Consider the following 16,325-nt stretch of genomic DNA (forward strand, 5'->3'; position numbering starts at 1 on the left):
CTGGCTGAGGCCTTGGGCTTTCATCTCTGATGAAGAGCAGAGAAGTTTGGAAGCTGAGTACACAAAGGAAGAGATGCAGGGGATGGTTAATTCCTCAGGCAAAAAAATTTCTCCTGGAATTGATGGTATTACTTTCTCCTTTTTAAAATGCTATTGGAATATTATTCATGAAGATGTTTGGTTAGATGTAAACCAATTACTTTCTATGGGCATTATGCATCAGTCTTGGAAGGAGACTATGATTGTACTGATTCCTAAAATCAAAAGTCCCTTACTTCCATCCAATTTTTGTCCTATTAGTCCTTGTTTGACTATTTATAAGTTAATTGCCAAAATGCTATTGAGTAGATTGGAGAAAGTGATTCATAAACTCATTTCTCCTTACCAAGTAGCTTTCATCAAAGGTCGCTCCTTATCTGAACATATTCTCTTGGCACAAGAAGTGTTTAATAAATTCTGGTATTCTAAAGTTAAAAGTGGACTCTTGGCAATCAAAATTGACATGGAGCAAGCCTACGATAGTATGGGGTGCAAGCTTTAAGGCAAGTTCTTATGCATTTTAAATTCCCTCTTAAATTTTGAGTGCTCTTAATGCAATGTGTCTTAGATCCCAAATATTGCATTTTGATTAATGGGAGGAAGACTGATTGGATCATAGGCAAAAGTTGCTTTAGACAAGGGTGTCCCTTGTCTCCTTATTTGTTTATTTTATGCTCTCAAATCCTTTCGGATGCTCTATATCTACATAGAAGTGGAATGGGTATTTATATTACTTCTAATGCTCCTAATGTTTCACATTTATTTTATGCCGATGATATCCTTATTTTCACATAAGCCATTGTTAGTGAGGTGAAGAAGGTTAAAAAAATTGTCTCCAATTTTTGCAATTGGACTAGACAAACTGTTAATGCATCCAAATCTTTGCTTATTTTTGGGAAACACACTAATAGGAGAAGGAAGAACAAAATATCTTCTATTCTTCAGTTCAAGGTCGTGAAGGAATTTACCTATCTTGGGGTTAAGATAACCTTGAGAAGGAAGGTTGTTTCAGATTTTCAAAACCTGATGGAGGTGGCTTCCAATAAGTTGAACACATGGGGGAAGAATTGTATTTCTTTGGAAGGGAAGCTTGTTCTTGTTAAATCCGCTTTTCTTTCTCTTCCAATGTTTTTATCCTCTATATCTACTGTTCCTTTATCAATTCTTAAAGAATTTGACAAAATGTGTAGAAGTTTTCTATGGAAGAAAAGTAATGGAAGAACCGGTTTGCATTATGTGTCTTGGGAGCTTTTATACAAATCGAAAAATGAAGGTGGACGGGGGTTGTTCTCAGCTGTCTCAAGGATTGGTCCACTTCAAGCTAAATTTGCTTGGGAATTTCTCATGAAGCCTGATTCTCTTCTCAATCAAATTATCAAAGGCAAGTATGGTAATGATATATGGACCAAGGCGGCTAAAATTAATTGCTCTCCAACATGGAAAATCATTATTAATAAAGCTTCTTATCTCAAAAAGATTGTGAGATGGAAAGTTGTCAATGGGAGATCTATTAATTGGATGCATGATGCTTGGATTCTAGATAAAAACATCTCTAGATGGCCTACGTTTGTAAACACGCTGGATCCAGTAGAATACAATCTCAGTTTTTTCATCCATGAAGGAGAATGGAATCTTAACTCAATAGAGAATCATTTTGGAAAGCTACTAAAGGAAGTTATTGTTCAAATTCCAATAGCTATGGAAGACAACGAAGATCAAATTGAATTGAAGACGAAATATGCGGGTAAATCCATAGCTGCTCAATGTTTAGAAGTAGATTTCGATAGCAAACCTGATGAAGGTCCCTGGAATTGGTTGAAAGTTATTAAACTAAGACCTTCTATTGAATTATTTTGGTGGAGATTATACAACAAATCTATTCCTTCGTGTGAATTCATAGTTAAAAGAAAAATTTCCAATCAATCAATCTGTCCGAGAGGTTGTGTAGAGAATGAAAATAACTGTCATATAACTGCTAAATGCGGTAAATTACTGAGATGTATCACCCTGCTTAATAATTGGGGGTTCTATATGCCGGTTTTTGAAGATTTTAATTCCTGTTTGGATGGATTACTTAAATCCTCTACTAATAATCCACTTTTAGAAAACATGTACTGTACAACGGTTTTCTTAACCTGGAAGAGTATATGCAAGTTGGTTCATGGGAAGAGTGAAGATTTTGATTTTTCTATTGCTGCAAACATTGTCTCTTTAGCCACTGTTAGTAACTTCATCATTACACATCCGGAAAACTTGGATACTAATCAGCTTATGCTGTCTTCTTCTTGGTGTCCCCCTCCGACCGGTTGGATAAAGATAAATATTGATGCCTCGCTAAAAAGTAATTACTTAGCAGGCATTGGCGGCGTCATAAGGGATGATAAAGGCATATTTTTATTAGCCTTTGGAACCCATTATATGCATTGGGACATAGCACAAGTGGAATTATTGGCGGTTTATTATTTGAAGAACACCTTGAGTGATTGGATGCATGAAGCACAAGGAGTAATCATAGAAGGGGATAATCTCAACATTATCAAATATCTTCATGCAAATTTGAAGAGTTGGAAGAAGAATGGAAGAATTAAGGAGGATCTTGCTTTTATTCAAGACTTTAACCAGGTTCTTTTTTCTCATTCTAGTAGACGTTGTAACAAATTAGCCTATTTTTGTGCTAATTTGGGTTGCAACAAGAGTTTTATTTGGGAAGAACTAAATAATGTGGAAATCCCACATTCCTTCTTTAGTATTTTAAAGGATGAATGTGATGTATTAGAGTTGGGTTGAATTTCTCATTAGCTTGTAGTTCTTTGATTTCTTATGCATTGCAATTTAGCATTTTATTCAATAATAATAATAATAATAATGATTTTCTAATTATAGGAATCTCTTAAAACGAAATAATTATGCCAGAGGATGTTATAAAGTGGAGAACTAATTGCATATTATTAGTAAGTGTAAATATTTAGTTAAGATTCTTAATAATATTCGTGAATGGGGTTTTCTTGTTTCAAATTTTAACCCTCTAATGGGTGGTATAATGAAGTTAAAAAGTGTTTTTAAATATAATTTGAACATAGTTAGATTACATTATACAACTGTTTTCCTTCCTTGGAAAAGTTGCAATCAAATCAAGCATGTAATTCCTTCAGCTTCTTTAAATGTTATTCCATCAAATGTTATGACATCCTTAATGCAACCAATACAATAGGAAATTCACTTAATATTGGCAGAACTTCTAGCAGTCATTTTATCACCAAAAATAATGGCATTTATACGAGCAATTGGACCACCAGTAATTTAGAGAAAACCATTGATATTTTTAGCCAAAAGTTTCATCCATTTTATGTTTTTATCTCAATATTTACTAACAGTTTAACCACCATTTTTAATTAAAAAAATCCTAGTATTTCAACCTCTAAAAATTCCACTAGAAAGTACACTAAAAATGAACCCCCCCTCTTCTTCCTCATTTGTTAGCCCGACTCATTTCGTCCTGAGAATGCACGCACTCATCAAAATCCACCCTCGGTCACCTGTTCATTTTGTCCCTCCAAATAAACTTGGCATTGCCAATTTTTACCCATCTGCCTTACCATAAGGTGTTTTCCATCCATCTCCTTTTATCTTTTTTTAATCATTATGTTCAAAATAGGCTTGCCTTTTAATCTCCATGTATCTCTATAGCCCTAAGCCCATATATATTTTCTTTAGACATGAATGTTTTCACTAGTCCTTTGCAAGAGGATGCAACTTTGTGTATGCTTTTTTGCTTATAATATTCTTCTTATTGATAATACTAAATAGGGAGTTGAAGGTAAAGTTGAATTATGGAGGTCAACCTTATAGTCTAAAGGTTTTTACTTGATTATATCGAAAACTGAATATATGGAGTATAAGTTTAGTAGTAACAGACCTAGTGAAGGGATTGTGACTTTAGGTGACCAAGTCATTAATAAGAGTACATATTTTAGATATTTTGGATTAATTATTCAGAGTGATCATGAAATAGATGGGGATATTATTAGTAGAATTCAAGTTGGATGGCTAAAGTGGAGGAATGCATAATGCTTATTATGTGGTTGAAAAGTCCCTCTCAGACTTAATGGAAATTTCTAATAGATGGTGATGAGACCTATAATGCTTTATGGTGCAGAATGTTGGCAATTAAAAGAGATGCATATTACAAAGTTATGTGTTACAGAGATGAGGATGCTTAACTGGATGAGTGGATTTACCCTTAGACATAGGATATAAAGTGAGCATATATATGAAAAGATTGGATTACTTGGAGGAAGATAAGATTAGAGAGAGTTGCATTAGATTGTTTGGTCCCTTAAACAACATCCTTTAATGACTCGGTTACAGACTAGATGTATTAGATTTTACCAATGTTAAGAAATGTAGAGGTAGAACTAAAAAGGTTTGGTTAGAAAATATTAGAAATGATAATTCTTTATTATATCTAAATAAGAATTTGACTCTTAACCGGATACAAGGTAGAAAAAGGATTCATGTATTTCCTAACTTGATGTATTTATCAAACCTATAAGGATGCACCTATTTTAATATTTCATTGCATTACTATATAGGCAACAATTGCTTTAACTTCCATATTGGATGTAAAACAGATGTTTACAGGGTAAAAAAAAGATTTAAAGATTAATTTATAGAGAGAATGGAGACTTTTATTCATGTTGTATGTCAACTAACTTTTTTTATGTCCAATATAATGTTTAGATATTTAAGCTTGAGTTGTTGGTGGAATTTTTAAAGTGAGTTTTATAAAATAGTTTACTTTTCTTTGGGGAATTTAAAATTAACGTTGAATTCGAAATTCTTAAATCTAACATCTCATTAGTAAAAGTATACCACCTTGGGAGGTAGAAATAAAATTTTAGATTGGGGTTGACATTTAGAATTGAAAATCCCATCTTGAATGCCATAATGTTATTAGAGAGATATCTATATGACCCTAAAGGGTCAAAATGAAGTTCAACCAAATACCTAGCTACAATAATCTGGAAAGATTACTGTTAAGTTGATATTTAAAGTTTTATTAATGAAAGATATATCTACCAAAGAGAGAAAATATCATTTACTATTAATTCTTCAAATATAATGATAACGATCATCAATAATTTAAGTTTCCCAAAGAAGACAAATTATGTTTTGAAAATTGATGTGGGTTCTAAATCTCCTATGAGCACAAGCCCTCATAGTTAATTACATCATAAGAAATTTGAATTTCCTACGAATACTCTAGATTAAAATAATAGCAAAATTTTTCTTAGAGATTTTCTAAGAGTGATGTCAAAGGAGATGAAAATGGAATTTCAAATGGGATTGGAGCAAGATTAAATAGTTATTACCGAGGTTAAAGAAAAAATGGTTGGACATACTTTAGGATTCTAAAACAATTCAAAAGTGCCATGACCTAATCTAAGTGTTGAACTTTAATTTTTGGATTGAAAGAATTTTAGTTTGAATTGGGCATTTTATTAGAAATTTGGGATTGTATTCTTAAAAGTTAGGATCTTATGATTCAACATCTGCTGCGGATCCAAATTCTAAATTAGGCACCCAATAATTATAACTCGAACCTAACTAATACAATGCAAAATTTGGACTTACTTCGGCCTGGAATGGGGAACCAGCTAACCACCTAATTTATTTTAAATCCATGAGTCTAGCCTTTTTTATGAAAGAGTATGGACATGTATAAAAGATTTTGGAGAATTGGGGCTGACGTCTAGATATTTTCCTAAGTGGCCCCTTGACTTTTGTCAGGATAAAATGCTAAAGATAAATGCAATTAAAGTTTAGACCATTTTAAATGTGTTTCGTTGCAATGCATGCTGATCTACTCAATTAGTAATTGAAATTAAAATGAGATAGTTTTTTAAAAAAGGAATAAAAATAGGTTTTATCCCAAAGATTGCTCAAATTTTGTTTGACATATATTCACCTTCATAGGCAGGTGGTCTGCTAAAACCCATAGGTGGGGAGATGCCTAACAAAATGAAAAGAAGTGCAGCAAAGATGTAATGAAAACCCCAGGTGGTCCCGGCCATACTTCATAGATCATTAAAATTTTTATATTATCTTAAAAATTTTTATTTAAAATTTGAGTAGAATAGTTTTTCAGACTTTATTGAGTCTCTCGTATCTAGACTAAATAAAAATTGTCACACAATCATTAAAATTTTTTAAAAAAATAGGTAATACTATATGTAATCAGATCAACAAACATATCAATATAATTAATTCCTTAAAGTAAAGTCCATATGTAAATTCTTCATTTATTTTAACCCAGGGTCTACAAAAATTAAAAGTGCTCGGGCACCACTGACAACTACCAAGATTATAATCCTACTATAGAAGCAAGTGACTTTGAGTGGGATGCTCTTAGTCTTCGATTCCTCAATCTTCTCTTCTTCAAATTCCTTCCCTTCAGACTCCTTAGATTCTTCATAGTTCAATACAAAAATGGAAAAGAAAACTCTTCCCTATAGGCGAGGTTATTCTTTCCACTTTGGATATGAAAGTAATCCAAATTTTGGCTTACAAATGGAAAAGGACTATCCCCCTAAGGGATGTCGTCTCTTCATTGGAATCCAACTTTGGATTTGTGTATCCAAAACTCAAAGTACAAAATTCACAACTCAATACTTTGAATAAATTATATATATATATATATATAAACTCTCCTGTAGGATTATCCTAAGCATTTAATAGACAATTTAATTCACAAGAAGTTATATATATTTACAGAAAAGTAAACACACTTAGCCATGCTCCATTTTATTTATTTTGGGTGCTAAGCAGATGAATTACTTGTAGAAATTATATTTATTATTTATTTAACCTCCTTTATTGTGCTACATGATCGTTGCCACCTATAAAAAAACTCAAGGGGCATCTGAATTGTTTCTAACCTAAGTATAATCTAATCTTTAATCACATAATCAATCTAGAGAGAGGAGTAAAAGTAAACAAACACACCAATAAATTTCAATCATAATATATAATAAAATCTCAAAATCTTGGCACACAAAAAGAAGTAAACAGAAACATAGCTATGATCTAGAGTTTGTTGTCCAAACAAGCTATATAAAGTATGTCTAGAAGGTCATGTGATTGAAGTAGATCCTAAATTTGGTTGTTTGTTGAGATTGGCTAATGTTTGAGTTTGTTAAAAGGTTAAAGGATAACTTTATGTTTGAATTTAAGTATTAATGTGTTAAAACTTAATTTGGGTTAATTTAAATTGTTGGATGATTGCTACCTTTGTTACTCATTGAGGCCATAAAGTTAATTTCATATTATCTTTCGCTAAGTAAATAACCTCGTAGGCCTGGGATACCCAGCAACAATTGGAGTTGATTAAATTGATTTAATTGGTCTGGGATTAAGGGTTTATTAATATTAGTTAATTTAATTAATTAATGATTTAAAGAGTTAAATTTGTTTATATTTTTCATCAACCAGTTCATAGCGTTGTGCCTCTAGGCTCAAGGAACCAGGCCTCCTTAGAATATGTAGCCTCGCAGCCCAGAGTAGTCCGTCATAAAAACCTTAATGATGTAGTTAAATTAAGGATTTTAATTTGGTTATATAATAACAGTAATTTAATTTTGATGTTTAACACTCCATTAAATTCATTTGTCGCATTGTGCCACTAGGCTCAAGGAACAAAACCTCCATAGGACACGTAGCAACATAGCCCACACTAGTCCATCAAATAAACTTAATATCCATAGTGGTTGTTATGCATAAGAATATTGGTTAAATTATTTCATTAATCAAATTAGAATTTTCTTGAATTTTAAAGAGTTATTGAAATTTTTAGAATTATTGGGATTATTTTAATGTTTTTATTAAGGGGTTAAAAGTTGACTATTAAAATTAAACTTGATTTTGAAAGTTTCAGATTATTCATAGATATTACGACTTATAGTGAGTAATCAGACTTTAAGCTTGCTTAATTTGAAGTTTTTTATAATTAATTATGATTGTTTCAAGTTTTCTCTATTATTTGTATTCTAAAATTATTTAATTAGGAAGGTTTTAAGAGTTTTGATCCAAATAAACTCCAAACTTCCTAGAATCACTTCCAAAAGCCATGAATGACCCAAGGAGGTGTTTTTATTTTTTTGGAATTTATTTGGTTTTTTTAATATGTTTAATTTATTAATATAATCAAATATTGATTTAGCGTAAAATTTGAATTAAGGTGAAATTAAGGGTCAAATATTTGGAGATCAATTTTTCCTATACTGAGGGTTAAAATAGGATTAATTAGTGTCCTTAAGTAAAATTTTTACATTTAATAAAAAAAAATTTAATGAATTTTTTAAGGTTCTAGGTCAAATCTTAGGGGGAATTTTGGGACTCCTAATTGGTGAACCAAAATGGGCACAAAATCCAATGAAATTTTTATCATGAGATCACATGATCTCATAGTCCAATCTTCAAAAATTTGTGCTCTAGTGGAAATAACTAAGGTGGCTAACAGTGCCACCCAATGTAACATCTAAGTTTCCTTAGAAAATTCCTAGGGAAATAACATAAGGTTTTATTTGGGCAAATTAGTGGCCATAAACTCCTTACACTAAGCAAAATAATCACACAAAAATCATACCATATATCTCATTAGAAAGATCATGGCATTAATTTTAATTTTAAGGGTCAAACCATAACCCTTAAAATAAAATTGAAGTAAAAATTCCCTTAGACTCCTCAAACAATTGAGAGACAATTTGGACTTGTCAGGAACATGCAAAACTTCAATCCCCCAAAGTCCCAATCAATGGTGACTTCAATCAATCATACAAATGAAATAATATGAAAAACATTCAAATTAAAAATGAACACTAATACAAATGCAATTAGGGATTGAGACTATACAAGTTTTTCTAAAAATCCTTGAGATCTTTCTAACGAGCCTAAGAACACCTAAAATGGTCAAGTGTGGAGGAAGATATGAATTTTTGAAAATCCCATATTTTTCTGTGAAATTAAATCCCTAATAACCTAGCCAGCCACGTGCTTTCCATGCTGCGCATATCCCAAGTTGCGAGGCAATGATTAGCGGCTGAGTTGATACTGGTCAGATTAACCATATTCATTGGACAAAATATGGGATGGTTAGGATCAACCAGCCTCTAGGATAGAAATTTATTTCTATCAGTTTTCTATGAAGCAAAAAATAGAATGTAGGAATTACCTTGTGAAAAATCCTCCACCAAAAATTCTCAACCCGAGAATTTAATTTAAGCATTCTAATCCATCCCCAATACATAATGGAATAATTATTACAAACCATTGCATTAGAAACAAGATAAGAAATGGTTTTACTGAACATCTGTTTCAGCAACTCCACCTTATCTTCCTGTTCATAAGAGTGTATGCTTGTTTTGCTGATCAGCAGCAGCAGGTCTTCATCAAAAAAACTTCTCAGTATACCCAAATTCCAAGCTCTATTAGTAGTAAAATTCTTTATTAACATACCAGGATCCAGCATGATACAAACAAATGTAGGCCACATCATGATGCTTTTATCAAGAATCCAATTGTCTTTCAACACATTTACAGATCTTCCATCAAGAATTCTCCATCTTGTAATATTTCCAAGAGCTTTGGCACCATCTGTAATAATCCTCCAAGCAGCAGATTTCTTCCTTCCGGAATTTGAAGTGGCAATTCCATATTTTGTAGACAATGTTTTATTCAACAAGGAATCTCTATCATTCTAATAATTCCATGCCAACTTAGCTCTTACCGGCCCAACAAATTTAAAGCAAGAATGGAGACCCCTACCGCCCAATTCAATAGGTTTGCACAACACCTCCCATTTGACATAATAAATATCTTCTTTAACATCCTGTTTGTGCCAAATGAATGTCCTACACATCTTATCAATATCAGCAAGAATACTTTTAGGAATAAGAGCATGAGTCAATTGAAAAATTGGAAAAGCCAATATAGTAGATTTAATAAGAACGATCCTTCCTTGCAAAGACAAGAACTTGTTTCCCCAAATATTGATTTTCTCCAAAGATTTCTCCAATAAGCCTTGGAAATCAACTATAACTAGCCTTCTCAAGGATAGCTTCACACCCAAATAAGTCATCTCCTTCACCGGTTTAAGTCCAATAATTCAAGCAATGCTTCTCCTTTTCTTCTTCTTCACAGCCTTACAAAAGAGCATTTATGATTTATTGTAATTCATGTGTTGACCCGTCCCCTCACAGAAATCCATAATTATTCTCCTTACCTCTTTTACCATCTTAATACTTGATTCAGAGAAAATAACAATATCATCTACATAAAGCATATGAGATATTCTAGGAATACTTAAGTGCACTTTGATTCCCACCAAATCTCCATTATTAATACAAGCATTAAATAACAATTGGGAACATAAAATAAATAAAAATGGAGAGAGTGGACATCCATGTCGGAACCCACTCTTAACCATGGTCCATTTAGAATAATTGTCATTAATCAATATAGAAAACTTAGCATCTACCACACAATCCATAATTAACTTAGAGTATTTGCAAGGAAAATTGATGTACCTTAATACTTGCTCCAATGCTGGCCAGCCCATGCTATCATAAGCTTGCTCCATATCAATCTTGAATGAAATCAAGACTTTTGTTGATTTAGAAAATCTAAATCTATGAAACACTTCATGAGCCATAAGAAAATGTTGAGAGATTGACCTTCCCTTCAAAAAAGCAACCTTTTCTTTGGAGATGAGTTTATGAATCATACCATGCATTCTATTTAAAAGAATTTTAGCAATCAATTTATAAATAGATTTGCATAAGTTAATCATTCTGAAGTGAGATGGTATTAAAAGATTTTCAACCTTTGGAATTAGCACTACAACAGCCTCTTTCCATCTTGAATCCATTAATCCCATAGAAAATACTTACTAAATTGCATTCCAATTTTCAGTTTTAATAATAGACCAATAGTTCTTTAAGAAAGAATAGGTTATAGCATCTATTCCTAGAGATTTAAATCCCTTCAATCCACTAATTTCTTCAATAACTTCCTCCATCGAGAGCTCAGCATCCAACCTCTTTCTATCTTCTTCTTCCTAGGTGGCCAATCTTCCAATTTATAGTCCCTCAACCGCCACTTATGACTGAAATAATCAACAAAAATGTTTTCAATAGGCTTTTGATCTTTAACCTCTATCCCATCTTCATTTTTAGTTTTTGAAATCCAATTCATTTTTCTTCTACCATCAGCATATGCCTGAAAGAATCTTGTATTTTTATCTCCATCCTTCACCCAATTGATCTTTGTTCTTTGTTTCCACCAAGTATTCAAACGGGCCAATGTACTGTTAAGTTCATTCACCATTGATCTTAAGAGAAAGATTTTATCTTCAAAAAGAGCTCCTTTATTAGCTTCCTCCATTTACAATTCATAAATATCATTTTTGAGACATTCCTTCAATTCATTGAGATCTTTGAGTTTTGCTTTACTGCAAAAGTATAAAGCTTTCAATGATCTTTTAAACTTTATATTAAGAATTTCAAAAAAAAAGTACCACAAGCTCTTTTATTCCATGCTTTAAGCACAATAGAAGCAGCTGCTGGATAAGATTCTCAATACTCTTCAAATTTAATAATTTTATGAATTTAAGGAATATTTCTCTTTATATTTAGCAAGATAGGGGAATGGTCAGATGCAATCCTAGGTAGATGCCACACCACCATCAACTGGGAAGAACCAATAGCCGTTGAATTCAAGTAACATCTATCTAGCCTCTACAATAATGCGAACTCCTCCCACCTTGTTGTTGCACCAAGAAAATCTAGGACCCAGAAAACATGCTTCATGCAAATCATTCTTGCTCAAAAATTCTTTCATCTACTTTGCACCTTGAGAAAATAAAAACCTCTTTCCCCCCTTCTTATCCTCTTTGGCGAATAAACAATTAAAATCTCCACCCATAATTGAAGGAGTATCCTCGGAAGAATACAATTCAATATCCCTCCAAAGTTCCCTTCTTCCAATCACCTCTTTGTTTCCATACACCTTAGATATCCTCCAAACCCCCATATTCAAAATATTTAAATCCCCAATTATGCATTGGGAAGAAGATTTACATAAGAAAAAAGAAGCTAGCTCGGATGTCCAGACAACCAATATGCCACCAGATAAACCATTACAAGGTGTATAACAAAAATCCCAATCAGCACCAATTAATGAATTAACTTCATTTCAACTAACCGAAGTAAGTTTTTTTTTTCCAACAATCCAACAAACAAAACCACATACTCCTTTACAATTTCCTTCAAGTATAGAGAAGCTTTACTATTTCTTACTCCTCTACAATTCCAAAAAATAACTGAAGCCATTAATTAAAAATAGGGGAGAGTTCCCCGCCTTCCGCATCAAATCTTCTACTCCTAAAAGAATACTTAATAGGACCTAGTCCCTTAAACTGTTTTGAATACTTTCTCTTTATAGAAGTAGAGCTATCATTCCTATCTTCAGAATTTTCCATCAAAACCTCACCACCACCTTCCACAATTATTTTCTCACCATTAGGAAACTTATTCAATACAGCAGCCTCCCTATCAACAATAAGTTGAACTTCATCAATATTTTCAGTAACACTATCACCCAAATTTCCTTCATCAGCACTATCCTGAATAATTTCTCCTTCTTCCCCAATATCACATAAATAATTGAATTTGTTATAATTAGAATGGAAGTTCATACCATTTTCGTCTGATGGCATGAAACTGAAGAATCCCAAACTAGAATTTGAGCATTAGCCACCTCCTCCACATTTGGTTTATCAATAGTTGTCTATTTTTTTCTTCTCCATCATTGCAGCAACTTTAGATTTCTTCTCAGCATCTTCATAAAACTGGCTGGAAGTCTTCTACGATTAGTAGATTTCTTCCTCCAATAATTTACATGGACCCAAGGTTCATAACCATCTTTATGAGTAGCATTTTCTTCAATCTTTTTATCAATCTTGGCTTCTGCATCATTCAGGAATAGAACTTTATCCATCCCATTTTTAACTTGTTGTACACCTTTGCCTTCCACCACATCAACCTTTTTCTCTAGACAATCTTTTTTTCACGTCTCCAATCCTTCCACATGTAAAGCAGAATGAAGATATTCTCTCATATTCAATCTTTTGGAGAATTTACCATAAGTCCCCTCAACCGAAACAACAAATGGTAGGCTATCTTCTAGTTTCACACGAACACATACCCTCGCAAACTCCCTCCTACTCCACTGAAACATACTTCCATCTATCATATATGGAGTACCAACCTTTGAAGCGATCCTGCATACATTCACCTAGTCCCAGTCATGAAGAGGTAGATTTGGTAATTTGATCCAAACTGAAGCTGTTAACCGTTTTAACGAAGACGGAGAGAACATAGGAGACCATTTATCCATACCAATGATATGCCCATTGACATACCAAGGCCCATTATTCATAACTGATTCCACAGCTTTTACAACTTCTAAAGCACATAAATTCTACCCCATACCAAGCACTGTAAGGTGAAATTTGCCAAACTGAGCCCACTATCTTCTCAGTTCATTGCTAATCACATAAAGAGGCACATTATCACCAAAGACTTTAATAACTAAAGCATTATGCAGTCTTTTTACATTCTCCATTTCATTTTCCACATTCAATTTTTCTGAGGTACCATCTTCAGATAATGGCGTGCCATAGTCTAAATCAATCACATGAATATTATCCTTCTTCTTCCAAGCATTATGCATGTTTCCAGATGGATCCTTCGGTAACACAATAGAATTTTCAATCAGGTTTCCAGAATTCAGCTCTCCATCTTCACAATGCCGAACAGAAAGTAAGTCCTCATCATCACTCTTCAACATAGATCCTTCATCATTCATCTTTGCTTCCAAACCTAAAACATCTTCTTGAGCTTTTAACTCCACATCTCCAGCATTCACATTCTCCAAATTGCTCTCAGCAATCAATTTATCCATCTTAATTCCCATTTCAACATCGGACAAAGCAATAAAACTGGATACTCCTCTCTTCAAACCAGACGAATCCATTGAATTAATATTTTCAATGAAAACATTGGGAACAGGTTTTTGAATTTTATAGCTATTCTCCACCAAGACTTCTTTGCCTTTACTGATATTAGGAACATGTTGTTTAGAGGAATGAAATTTTCCTTCATTAATCACCAATGCACCCCCACTCCTTATTTTGAACATAGCAGATTAAAAATCACCAAAAGCCGGAAGAGATCTAGTGGGATTTAACCCACCTCCAGTAGATGGATGCCTAAGATCACCGGGACCACTAGCTACTGGTGTCCGACGAGCATTCACCTCCATCGGACGATTAGCTGAAAAACTGCGAATAAGTTTTTTGAAATTTCAACACAAGTCTCTCTCTTTATATTTCCCATTTCTTTTTTTTTTTTGTTGAAAAATTCCAACAATTTGCATTAAAAAGCAACAAAGAACTAGTTACAAGTAATAAAAGGATCACATTCCTCCTTGATTATGTCCATCAAGACGGAAGGGATGATCTATAAAAAAAACTATCAAAAGAAAAATTACTTTCCAATGCCAAAGTAGCACAACAATTAGCTACTTTATTACAACATTTATAGGCATGATTGAAAACAACTTTATTGAAATCATTTAAAAAAAATAAATCCTTTGCCGGCCACTTATCCATAAGCTAGTTATTCTTCTTCAATGAGTATTAAATGAATTGGATAATATTGACATTATCACTCTCAATGATCAACTCCTTACACTCCAACATCCAACTCTTAAGGAACTCCTTCACTGTGAGAACGGCTTCTATCTCAAGCTGGGCAACATCCCAATGGGCCTTTTTCTTCCCAAATGCACTAATCAACCGGCCTTTGTGATCCCGAAAAACACCACCAATACCAGCAAGATTGGAGCTTAGCAAAGAGGCATCCAAGTTAATCTTAATCCAATCTTTTGGTGGAGGGCACCATGTATTTCGAAACTCCCTAAGGAGATTAGTACCCCAGCTAGAGAGATATTGACTAGATTTGGAGATGGCTATGAACAATGCATTAGAAGCAACCATAGAACAAGGAAATGCAACCTTACCATGCTTCACATAATTCGGGTTCTTCCAAGATAGATACACAATTGTACAATAAACCTTGACAATTCTAGAGTTACAACTTGATAGCCTCTTTAGCTCTTGTAAACAGCAATCTAGAGAACCGAAAATATGGATCAAAACACCCCATTCACGCATCTTCATAATGACTTCCACCACATATTTACATTGAACCATTATATGCTCATACGATTCATCCACATGGAAGCCTCTAGCACAAAAAGCAATCTTAGTAATTCTACGATTTTTAAGAAACAGATTCGTAGGAATCGCAGCTTTACCTAACCTCCAGCAGAAGATTTCAACCTTCTTACTGAGTTTAAGTTTCTGGAACTAGCTATAAATTTTAACATCTTCAAAGGTACATCTGTTGAACAGCACTTGTTCATACACCAATGCAGAAACTATTTTACCCGAACACCATTTCAGCAACTCCATTTTATCCTCCTCCTCATACTCAATATGAATTTGTCTAATCAAATGTATTAGCTCCAGATGAAAGGCCCTTTGTAAAAAATTAAGATTCCACTCACCATTATTTACCAAAAGATGCTGAACATAGATACCATCTAGAACATCACAATCAACATACATTAGCCACCGGTTGATGCATTTATCAAGCAACCAAGCATCATTCAAGACATTGATCTTGTCACCCTTGCCCACCATCCATCTAATAGCAAAATTTCAAATTCTTTCCCCCATCCAACATAATCTTCCAAGCATTAGAAGTAACCTTATTTTGATCACCATTCGTAACATCATTACGATATTTAGCTTTCAACGCTCGATGGAACAAAGAGTCCAATTTCTGAATATAGTTCCAAGCCAATCTAGATCTTAAAGAGCCAATTCTTAATAAAGGAGAATGCAAGCCCAGCCCACCCATACTTCTTGGCTTGCAAATTTCTCCCCAAGCAATATAATGCATACCATTAGTTCCATCATTCGTATGCCAAATGAAAATTCTACATATTTTTTCCAACTCATACAATATTCTTTTGGGAACCAAAAAATGAGTAATTAAGAAATTTGGCATAGATAGCAAAGTGGTTTCAATGAGAGTGAGCTTACCTCCCATTGACAAAGATTTCTTACCCCAAGAGTTGAGTTTGTCCATGATAGTACTCAT

This window comes from Dendrobium catenatum, unplaced genomic scaffold, assembly GCF_001605985.2.
Source record: "Dendrobium catenatum unplaced genomic scaffold, ASM160598v2 fragScaff_scaffold_1690, whole genome shotgun sequence".
Classification (NCBI taxonomy): Eukaryota; Viridiplantae; Streptophyta; class Magnoliopsida; order Asparagales; family Orchidaceae; genus Dendrobium; species Dendrobium catenatum.